The sequence below is a fragment of the Diabrotica virgifera genome, chromosome 7 (assembly GCF_917563875.1).
Source record: "Diabrotica virgifera virgifera chromosome 7, PGI_DIABVI_V3a".
Classification (NCBI taxonomy): Eukaryota; Metazoa; Arthropoda; class Insecta; order Coleoptera; family Chrysomelidae; genus Diabrotica; species Diabrotica virgifera.
This window is the reverse complement of record NC_065449.1, coordinates 198,151,232-198,163,770: the sequence shown is the minus strand read 5'-3', so window position 1 is coordinate 198,163,770 and position 12,539 is coordinate 198,151,232.

Here is a 12,539-nt window from a genome sequence, read left to right as displayed (position 1 = left end):
ATTATGTTATTAAAACGTTTTTAACTATTTTTAATGGAAAATAAGCCACAACTTTACTAAAAACTGATTTTATTAATATTATTATGAGTCATTAAAATCATTTTGTTTTGTAAAATTGTGGCTTATTTCCCATTAAAAATAGTTAATTATTATAAAAATGCCACAAGGAAATAGCTTCAGAACAATTATTGTTATTTTTTATTTTGTGAAACCAAGTTGTTTGTGTGTTATACCTGTATTTAATTTTTAGTTTAATTAGTTGTTTAGTACCTACTTCTATATTATATCATAAAGTGAGTTCTTGTTTTTGTTCTAAGTAGCTTTCACTATTTCCTACTAACACTACATCATCAGGATACAGTAAGTACCAGGGAATGTTACCCTGCTAGGCCTGGATCCCGCGTACCAAAAAAAAGTTGAATAGCAAGCTGAAAATTTGTTAATAGCTTAACAGTGTCTAGTCAGACAAATTTTGAAGTACGCGAACACTGGAAGTTTTAATTGTAGAACAGTTTAAAAATTTGGAACGTAGATTACTAAAACTCCTGTGTATTTTGTCAGACAGAACATCCAATTGATTTGTTACCCTTTCATTAAACTCTCATGCAAAAATCAGACTGATATTAATAACCAACATGATTCCTGTCATTTGGCATGTTCTTGTTCCACACATTAAAATGCCCAGTTGGTGTTAAACAGCAGTCTGATTTTTGCATGAGAGTTTAATGAAATGGTAACAAATCAATTGGAAGTTCTGTCAGACAAAATACATGGAACGTTTTCAAAAACGTTCCAAATTTTTAACCTGTTCCACAATTAATACTTCCCTGTTCCAGTGTTCCCATACATCAAAGTTTGTCTGACTAGACGCTGTTAAGCTATTAACAAATTTTCAGCTTGCTATTAATAAACTTTTTTGGTACGCAGGATCCAGGTCTATGCAGTTTCCTTGTTTACTGATCCAAAACTAACGAGTATAAATAAGAACTGAGTACTTACTGTGCCTCTCCCATATTTTCATGATGTGTCTAAGTAGTTTTATGACCCTGTAGTTTTTTCATTATTGTATTTTTTTTGTTTTTTATAAACAGGTACAAATATACTGCTTCTCCATTCGTTTAGCATTTGTCCAACTTCCATAATTCTATTAAATAAACGTGTTAGCCAACTTATTCCTCTCTCCCCTAATGGCTTCCACACTTCCCCAGGAATATCCTCTGATTCCTTTTTTTTATTTTAAGTGCTTGAACCACTTCCTCATGGTTAATGCGACTTAACAGTAAAATCAAGGTAGGAAGTATATATCAGCATGTCTCCCAACAAGGATGGAAAAAATACAGTATGTTTAAGATATGCAACGACAGACACGTGTCTGACTCATCAGTACAGTATAGACAAGTTAGAATAGGTCTGCGTTAACCTTTCCTTGTTTGAAAAACTCTAAACATTGATTGTTTGCAACATTCGGCATTCCTTTCCTCAGGTAGCTGTAGCTTCCTCCTTGGATGTATTAGTTGTTGCTCTGGAATCGTCAAGGTCTTCTAACATTATTGTTACAAATTGGTTGCATTGCTCCTGTAGTGATCTTTTCCCAAGCTAACATACACCTATTCTAACTTGGCTATACAGTACTGATGACGAATAATGAGTCAGAAACATGTGTCTATGGTTGCATTCCATCTTATACATACTTTGTCTTTTTTTCATCGTCATTGCGAGCCATGCCGATATATACTTCCTACCTTGATTTTTACTATTAACTCACATCACTAACCTTCTCTTATATATTTGATGATGTTTACTAATTAGTAAACGTCATCAGTTCTTGTACGAATGAGTTTGATAAGAAACAAACATCCATAGAGATATAAATATGCAACAGTTGTTGCCTTAAAAAGATTTTAACTAACAAGATTTAAGTAATGTAGCTAGTCAAATGAACCATTGAAAATGTAAATATAAACATAAAACATTAAGTTTGTCAAAAACCTATTGATTGAAAAACCCACCACTTTCAAGTGATCCTTATTTGATATAGACGGTGGAGAATAAAGGCAAAGAATCTGGCTACTTCATCATTTACTGAAGACATTTTCGTTTACAAATCTGTAAAAATTCTAGTAGGTATAGCATACAGAAATGTAGATAAACTGATGTTTATAGATTTGTAAACAAAACATCTTCACTAAATGGTTGAAGTAGCTGAATTCTTAGTCTGTTATCTGTATTTTGAGGTTGCAGTCATTAAGTTAAAGGGCAGGATAAAAAAACTCTGTTAACACATTCACGGACACGCTTCACATGTAGGCACATCTTCTTATGGAGTAAGTTACTTCATATGCAGTTGTGTCGGTGAATGTGTTAATATCAAGCTTTCGCAAAATTTATTTGTTTCATCAAGTCTAAAATAAATTTATAATTATTTTCTCAATAAATACAATGAAATTAAGATGAAAAAGCATTGTATAAAAGAAGCATAGAAACTTACAACATGAGGTTAAATAGTCCATTAAATTTTAAACATTATAACTAAACATAAAAAATATAAGATTGTTAATCTATTAGTAATTACAATGTTTTATTTATTTTTATCTCACAGTAATAGTTTTTGGCACTGAAATATCTCATAAAAACCTGGTCGTCTGTTTCAAACGGATTACTGGTTGTCTTGTAATCCATCTCGTAACTGAAGTCATTCTAGATTTAAATTATGTCTTTCTGCCACAGAATTTAAGTTCATAAATAACAGATTTACAAAATTCATCTTTTCAAAATATAAACATTAAATTACTGGTTGTCTTGTAATCCATCTCGTAACTGAAGTCACTCTAGATTTAAATTATGTCTTTCTGCCACAGCATTTAAGTTCATAAATAACAGATTTACAAAATTCATCTTTTCAAAATATAAACATAACCCATTAAACTTAAAAACAAAGCAAAAAGTTCTTCTTCTTCTTCTTCCTTTATTGGGTTATATCCCTCGGGATAATTCGCCCAGCTTACACCAGGGAAATACTCTTGTCTTGCTCTGGGCAGTCGAATATTTCCAAATATATATGTTAAAGCCTCAATTTTTTTAAATATATATTAGCAGGAACATCTTCGTATAGGGCCAGACAGTCCCTACAGGAAAGGCAATATTATACCATAAGGGTTAAGGCTTTTATCATTTGGAGGTCCAATATCTTTTTATATCTTTATCTTCTTAATTTTTTTAATTCAAATTTGGGAATTGATTAATTTATAAATTAAGTTTGGCTAAGTTAAGGAATTTAAGGATCAGGTTAATCCTACGTGGATTAAGGTTGGACATAAGTAGGCAAATTTCAATGGGAGTAGGGATATTTGTCTTGGCTAATTCTTTATATAGGTCAAAATTGGGTGACATATTTATAGGGCACTCAAAAATCAGATGATTTAAAGACCCAACTCGGCCACAGTCACAATATGGGTCATCTTTTACTCCTATCCTGAATAGGTGAACTGGAGTAGCACAATGACCTGTCCTCATTCTAATAATGGTGGTTATATGTCTTCTGTCTTGGTATGCAAAATTGTGGTACCAGGGGAGTTTATCTATCTGACCTACAATTTTGGAGTAAAATGAATTATTTCGATTTTTCCCCTGCCATTCTTGCTTCCACCGATTCCAGATGGAATGCTTGATGTCTGGTAGAAAGTTGGAATAGTGAAGAGTGATACCAGCAGCTACATTTAAGGTTCTACCTATATTAGCTAGTTTATCAGCCACCATGTTCCCTTTAATATTCGAGTGTCCTGGAATCCATGCCAGACTAATATTAACGTTATTTTCTTTCGCTTCAATGATGCCTCTCTTGGTCATGAACGATGAATGTTCTGTTTCCATAGAATAGGTTGATCTGCCTATTTTCTGTAAGGCACTTTTAGAGTCCGAGCAGATGATTGCTTGTTTAATCCCATTTTTCAAAATAATTTGGAGGGCATGATTAATTGCGACAATCTCAGCCGTACATATTTGGGTATACTTAGGTAGTTTACTGGTATAAGAATAGTTGATCTCTCGGCTAAAGACACCAAAGCCTGCTGATCCTTCATCATCAACCGAGCCGTCCGTGAAGAATTTGGTGTGACTAGGTTTATTTAGAATAATTTTTTGGAGTTGAACTGAGGCAAGTTCATCTGAACGATTAGATTGGATATTTATGATTGGAATTGTTGATAATTGATGGTCTAGTTCAAAGTTATGGCATGGGTATAAGTCACTTAAATATAAGTTGGGATAAGTACTTTTAAATTTGTTTTTTAAAAGCACTAGAAATGGAATACTTCTGTTTTTCCAATGATTTTGGTTCCTTTGAATTGCCAAGTCTAACAGGTCGAGAGCGGAAATAATTGGGTTGCCAATTAACATTAAATTTTTTAATATAAATTTAGAGCTAAGCCATTCCCATCTAGATTTAAGCGAGATCTGACCACTTTCACTTAAGAGAGCATGAATTGGGGTAGATTTCATGCATCCAGTTATAATTCGGATACTTTTGTATTTTAGTTTCTCCAATCTTTTAATTAAGGAAGTTGGACAATCGAAAATTACCTGGCAGCCATAGTCCAGATGGCTCTGAATCAGACCATTGTGTACAATTTGTAAGGTTTTTGGATCACTTCCCCAATAAGTCCCACAAAGAGCTCTCATCACATTCAGGCCACGATTTACTTTTAGTTCTATTGAGTTTACATATGAATTCCACTTTAAGTTTTTTTGAATATTTACCCCCAGGTATTTGACTGAATCCACCCAACCAATATTCTGGTTACAAAATATTACGTTAGGGGGAGAGATTTTCGTGTTTCCTTTTGTAAATAATATTGCAGAAGATTTGTTCTTAGACAGATTTAAATTGTGGTCTAGCAACCATGATTCCATCTGAATCAATAATTTATTTACATTAATTACCAATTCATTAATATCACTCCCTCTAATCAGAAGAACCAAATCGTCTGCATACTGAATTAGTTTGCATGAAGAGGGGATTAAATTATACAGGGAAAGACAATATAGGTTGAAGAGGATAGGGCTTAATGGGGAACCTTGGGGTAGTCCCAGACTTGATTTTCTTGGGCCATGGGTTTGTCCCAGTTTGTCTTTGACAAATAGCTCTCTATCATTTAGAAGGCAGAAAACCAAATTAGCCAGTTGGGTTGGAATGTTATACTTTAATAATTTGGAATACAAGAGTGATATATTGACATTATCATAAGCAGACGAGATATCTAGAAATATGCCAACAGTGTATTGATTTTGAGCGAAGCCTATTTGAATTGTTGAGGTGAGGTATGTAAGACATTCCGTACAACCTCTACCCCTTCTAAATCCTAGTTGTAGTGGATTAAAAATCTTATTATGTTCCACAATCCACTCTATTCTATTCTTTATAAGAGTTTCGAGCATTTTGCCTACACATGAAGAAAGAGCTATTGGTCTAAAGTTTAACGGATTATTACAATCTTTATCTTTTTTGATTATAGGTAAAATTACTGATTGTTTCCACTGAACAGGAACTATACCCGTTCTAAGACTTTCATTGAAAAGTTGAATTAATAACAAAGATCCAACAACGGGAAGATTTTTTAACATTGAGTAGGAAATCTGATCCAAACCAGGAGCCGAGTCAGATTTAATTGAGAGGGAGTTCTGATACTCGTCGAGAGCAAATGGCGGTTCTAGGGCTTGAGGAGATCTAACCAATACTTTATTGACAGCGGAAAGGGGGGTTAAGCAACATAGAATTTCGTGGGATATAGGAGTAGAGGGCAATTGTGTATATATTGAAGGTTTCGAAGCCGATACCTTATTAATTTTCTCCCACACAACTTTTAGAGGAGTGTTTCTATTTAATTTACTGCAAAATAGTCTGAAACTATTTTTACGTTTTGATTTTAGGAATTTTCTTGATTTGGATATATTCTTTTTAGCCTCGATATAGTTTTCCATTGAGGGGATATTTTTAAATTTTTTTAAGGCAGACACTCTCGCAGAGACGACTTCAGCACATGAGTCATCCCACCATGGAATGTGGTATTTGGAATTATTAGGAGGGTGAAGCCAAGGTATTGTTTCATCAGCTACCGATGATATGGAGTTAGTAAAAAATTCGTAATCTTCCCTGGAAGAAGCTAAGAAAATGCTGTTTAAATTGTTATGATAAGTAGACCAATCAGCTTTCTTTAGATTTCTTCTTTTACATGAATGCGGGGGAGATTGAGGACATACACCTATCTGACATATTATGGGGAAGTGGTCACTAGTTCCAGTATCTGAAATAGTGGACCACTTGCCCACACTGGCTGCCACATCGACTGATGCCATTGTTAGATCTACTACCGACTTACTGCCTCCTGGGGCCACCAGTCTAGTTGGGGACCCATCATTGAGAAATACTAGCTCAAGTTCCTCCAAAGAATCAAAAATAATCCTACCATTGTGACTGTCTCTAGAACTACCCCATGCCTTATGATTACAATTTAGATCACCCATGATTAAAAATGTCTTATTAAGTAATTTAACAAGGGAAAACCAGTTGGATTTGGAGATAGAGTTGTCTTGTGGACAGTATATATTAAGAATATTCAAATTAAAGTTAGGGAGAAATGTGAGTTGGAATTGGACATCATGATTGAAGCCTGGATTGGCAATTTGAATTTCCCTATAATCAATATTATTTTTGATAAGAGTAATTAATCCGCCATAGCCATCCTCTCGATCTTTTCTGATTATTTGATACCCTCTACATCTTATAACATGTTGGTTTGAGAGCCAAGATTCGCTAATAAAGATTATATCTGGGTTAAGGTTTTTTATAAGGATTTTTAGATTGTCAGAATTAGTATACGAACGTATATTCCACTGAATAATAGTTATCGGAGTGTTAGGATTCATTATAAAGAGTATGTTTGCTAGACCAAGGAGTCAAAAGATCTCGAATCCTCAGGCTCGAGATCCTCTATTCCCCTCCGACCCTGGTTTACATTTGTATTGAAAGGTGATACACTTTTGTTTATGCTAGTCTTTAGATCTGCCATATTGTAAGGAATGGAGTATGATTTTGAGTTTATTAAGTCCCCAATGAAGGTCATGACGAGCTCCCTGTGAGATTGGTTCAGCATAGACATGGCCTGATTGAAATCCAAATGAAGTTGGGATAAAGATTGTGAGTTAGTGATTTGAGAATCAGAGTGAGCAGGATTTAATTTTGAAGTCGAAGGCTCATTTATTCTTCTACCTGATGGATTAATAAGTAGTCTTTGGTGGGAGATTTTATCATAACCTGTATTTTCTTGTATTGAAGGTCTTCTTCTTTTTTGTGGAGATTGAGTGACTTGACTAAAAGGTTTTGAATATTGAGCTGAGGCTGCAGACCTCCTCTCCTGTGGTAAGATGCCATTAGAATTATTATAATCGCTATGTAAGGGGGGGAAATCGTTTATGTTTAAAGATGAAATATTATGGATCCTAGGAACCTGCTGACTTGCCTCATAGAAAGATAGATTAGAAAAGGACATTAGATCCTTAATATCTTTTTGTCTGACTCTCTCTCTACAATTACGACTATTTGATTCATGGTCAGAAGATTTGCAGAAAATGCAATATTTTGTACACGTATTAGATGAAGAATCCTCATGAGAAGTTCCGCATCTAGCACATTTCTTTTTTCCTCTACATTGGTTCGTAGAATGGCCATAAAGTAAGCAATTTCCACATTGAAGAACAGGGCTGATGAATGGTGTGACCCTCATTGGTAGTTGATATATGGAAATTTCTTTAGGAATAGTTTTTCCTGAAAAAGTTATGCTAATAGTTCCCGTGGAGACAAATTCAACCTTTGAATCCACTTGTACTCTCCGGTTCATTCGCTTTACACTTAATATCTTACATAAAGCCAAGTTGGTTTCTGATGCCTCCTTTATTTCTTCCTCTGTGAATCTTTTATTAACTCCCCTTACTATACCCCTACAAGAAATCTGATGAAATGGAATGAACACGTCATACCCTAGGGCTTCCCAATCTTTCCTCACAACGAAATCGTTGGCTGCTTTTCTAGTGGCAAATAATACCCCTATCCTGTTTTTACCTTTTCTACTGATTTTCGTGATGTCTTTAATTTTTAAAACAGAAATAGATTTAGCTATACTTAACACGTGGTAATCTCCAATATTTTTATCCTGACCCTGGACAAATACTTCATAAGGACCTATGTCGGTCTCCGAAAATAGTATTTGTTTTTTTCCTTTGAGACTTTTCTGAATAATTGGAGGTTGAGATTGACATTCATGTTGGTTGATTTTATTAGGAGGGTCAGGTGGTGGAGGAGGATCGGGAGGAACTTCTTCCTCCATCTTATGCGGCAGATTGACGAATTTAAAATCTATGCCAGTCGATGCAAATTAGAAATTAACAGGGAAATATAAATAGTTTTGGCCCTTACCCTTTGGATGAGTCGTCCGTTCACCTCGAACGATAATCACAGATTTGTCTATTTTAAGTTTTCTTCCAAAAAATCAAATGTCAAACACAACAAAATTCACAACAGATATTCACTGCGAAAAGAAGCCGAGGCTGTTCATCCCAGCGGACCTCGACTTCTTATCAACGATAAATAAAAAATTAACAAGAATTAACAACTGTTTTCACACTAAATTAGGTTTGATGAGGTTTTTTTAGCAAAAATTAAAAACTGTCAACTGTGACGTTTTCAACCAACTCAAAAAAACAAATTTTCAAAACAAAAAGTTGGGTTAACATGAATTAACTGACAGTCAGGACATGACAGAACCCTAAATAACATAATACGTAATTTTTTTGATACATCATACCACTTTACACACTTCTGTTTTGACGACTGTAATCTGGATCTCTGGGCCTGGATTCCGTGCACTGTAGATATCTACATGTCGCTTTCTATCGATGTCAATTTTCGTAAAAATATTTGAATTTTAGCTTTAATTGAATTATTTTCTAGTTTTGCTAGGTTATACTCTAATTGATGCTGAAGTGAGACTTAGTAAAACAAGAAAATATTTGAATTAAAACTAAAAATTAAAATATATTGACACTGCGCGTATCGCTTTCTATTAATGTCAATATATTTGAATTTTTAGTTTTAATTCAAATATTTTCTTGTTTTACTAAGTCTCACTTCAGCATCAATTAGAGTATAACCTAGCAAAACTAGAAAATAATTCAATTAAAGCTAAAATTCAAATATTTTTACGAAAATTGACACCAATAGAAAGCGACATGTAGATATCTACAGTGCACGGAATCCAGGGCCTGGATGTAATAATATCACCCAGGTTCTTATTCAACGTTGCCAAATGACATACCTTGATAGTTCTCGCAGCACCCGCTGACTGCAGCGACCAATTAAAATTATCAACAAACATTTTAATTCGTACAAAAATTATCATGTAACATTTTAATTCAACAAACATTTTAATTCAACAAACATTTTAAATAAAGTGTCATTTTTATTCGACCAACATTAAAAATAAATTATTTAAAATGTTTGTTATTTATTTGTTGGTTGAATTAAAATGTTACATGAATTAAAATGTTTGTTGAAAATTTTCATTGTATCATAAAAATGGAAAGCATTTAATATGACTCTCAAATATATTTGACCGACACATTTTTATCAAGGAACATTTTTATTCATGTAACATTTTAAATAGTCAAAAAATTTTAAACAAACAATTTAATTCAGTTGAATAAAAATGTTGGTCGTTTGAAAATGACCAAATAAAAATGTAAGAACAAAAAGTAAAAAGGCGATCCTTACATTTTTAAACATGCAACATTTTTATTCAACTGAATTAAATTGTTTGCTTAAAAAACTTTGACTATTTAAAATGTTGCATGAATAAAATTGTACCTTCATATTTTTATTTTTATGATACAATAAAAATTGTCAACAGTCATTTTAATTCATGTAACATTTTAATTGAACAAAAAAATAAATAACAAACATTCTAAATAAGGAATTAAAATGATTGTGGATATTTACTTTCGAAACATATAGCTCCATAAGAAAAAGCATTGTAATACAAAAAAAACTAACAATCATTTTAATTCTTTATTTAAAATATTTGTTATTTATTTTTTGGTTGAATTAAAATGTTACATGAATTAAAATGACTGTTGACAATTTTAATTGTATCATAAAAATAAAAATAGCAAGATACAATTTTATTCATGCAACATTTTAAATAGTAGAAGTTTTCTAAACAAACAATTTAATTCAGTTGAATAAAGATGTTGTACGTTTAAAAATAACCAAATAAAAATGTAAGAATAAAAAGTAAAACGGCGTTCCATATATATAGTTTATTTCACTAATTTATTCTCTTATTATTAGTATTAGGTACGTGCTGTGAATGTGATATTATTTTCTTAACTCGGTAAAATGGAATATGTTCAGTCTTGCAACAGTGCGCATTTTTCTCCTAGTCCTTTGCATATTCAAAATTTTGTCTTTGGAATGGATTGCAAAATTGGATCCACCGTAAAAATTTTAGAGTGAATTAACTGATTCTTTAGCATTAAACTGTGACAGTCGAGGAAATGAAGCATTTTGGCTCGCAATTTTTTCGTCCAGCACGGATTTACTTGAAATTACAGAAGGTAGGGGAGAGATGTACGCTAAAGCTTTGGGGGTCGTTGCCACCCCATCTCGGGGTGGGAATTTTTTATTACATTTTAACCATGTAAATCGATGTAGAAAGTAATTCTAGGAAAAAAATGTTATTTACATTTTCTTCGTAAAACTAATATTTTTCGAGTTACTCGCGCTTGAAAGTAACAGTTTTTCCACGAAAAAATCGACTTTATTAGAGGGTTTTTTGAGAATACATAAAAAAATATGCATTTAATCAAAAAACTGCAAATATCAAAATTGTACATTTTAGTAACAGAAACCATATTCTTTTTTTTGTAATATTTTTAAGATCCATACAAACCGAGATGCGGCATGTTAAAAGTTAGCTTTTTCGTCAAATGCATAATTTGAAATATTCAAAGCCAAATAATGGAAAAACTTTGCATTTTTCGATGAAAACTTTAATAATCTTTTATGTATGCAGTTAGACCTTTCAAAAAATAATAATAAAAAGTTTTTAGCATGAAAGCGACTTGTGATCAAAAAAAGGTCCGTACCTGCTTTTCTCTATAAAAAAGTCTGTGAAAACAACCCTCTAACTACCGTCCTAATTAAAAATTGGTCTTCACCTTTCTGTAATTCTGTAATTCTGTAATAAAATGTAATTCCTTTTATATTTATATTATCAATACACTTAAGAAATTTTACCCATTTAAAAGGCCTTATTTTAGAAAAATTGGAGTTTAAAGAAACATTTAATTTTTTGCCATTTCCTATTTTTCACCTTTTACTTCAAAATATCTCCGAAAATGCTGGAGATACGAAAAAAATAGTAGACTAGTAAATTGTATATTTTTTAACAACTCAAATTCCTTTTTGCATAGATTTACATTATAGCGAATATTTAGCGAGATATAGCTGTTTAAATCTCTATTTACGAGCAAGCGCCCCCTTATTCGAGCACTTTAAACCCACCCCAATTAAAAAGTAAAAGATCTTGCGGAATTTAGTTTACTCAGTCTTATAGATAATCAAAAATCCTACAAAATGTTTTGTGAAACAACAAATGTTTTTATATAATTTTTGACAATAAGGGGTAGTTTACACCCCTAAAAATAATCAAACCCCTTAGGCATGATATAGAATATGCAGTACAGGGTGAGATGATCCTAATCCCAAATTTTTATGTAAATAGATGCAAGCCGAAATTATTCTTTTAGGATAAGTAAATGTTTTTATATAGCTCCAAGAAAGGTGGTTTTAAGGGTTGAAATATTATGATAGTATATCTTAAAGCATAAAACAATCATCATGTAACTAATAAGAACCAAATGTTGATAATATTAAAGTTTAAAATGTTATTTTATAATTTTTACAGTTAGGGGTAGTTTTCCCCCTTAAAAAACAAAAAGCGTACAACGGCTCAATATAGAAAATGAACTAGAGGGTGTAATGAGCCTAATCCCAAATTTTTGTACAAATCGATGCTGGACGAAAAAATTGCGAGGTTTTGCCATTTTTTTAGTTTTATTTCCTAGACTATGAGCCAAGGATGGTATTAAAGGTTAGAAATTTGACCACAGAGACAGAGTATTTGTTCAATTTGTACGTAGAACAAAAGACTGGTAAATATTAAGGAATATTTTGGCTAACAGTTAAATAATGGAATTATTGTTTGGCTGATAATGAATATTTCTTTTGGATTAAATAAAAAATAGCTTACAGTCTCTGAACTTGTATCCATAAACTACACAGTTACTCACCTATTTATCGCATTCAAAGATTAAACGGAAATTAGAATCCAAGGATCCCTTCCTTACTGTAGTTAACTTCTAAGAAGTTACATTATGCCGCAAATGTTGATTAGGCCTCTTCAACAGGTCAGTCCAAAGGACCCGATGTA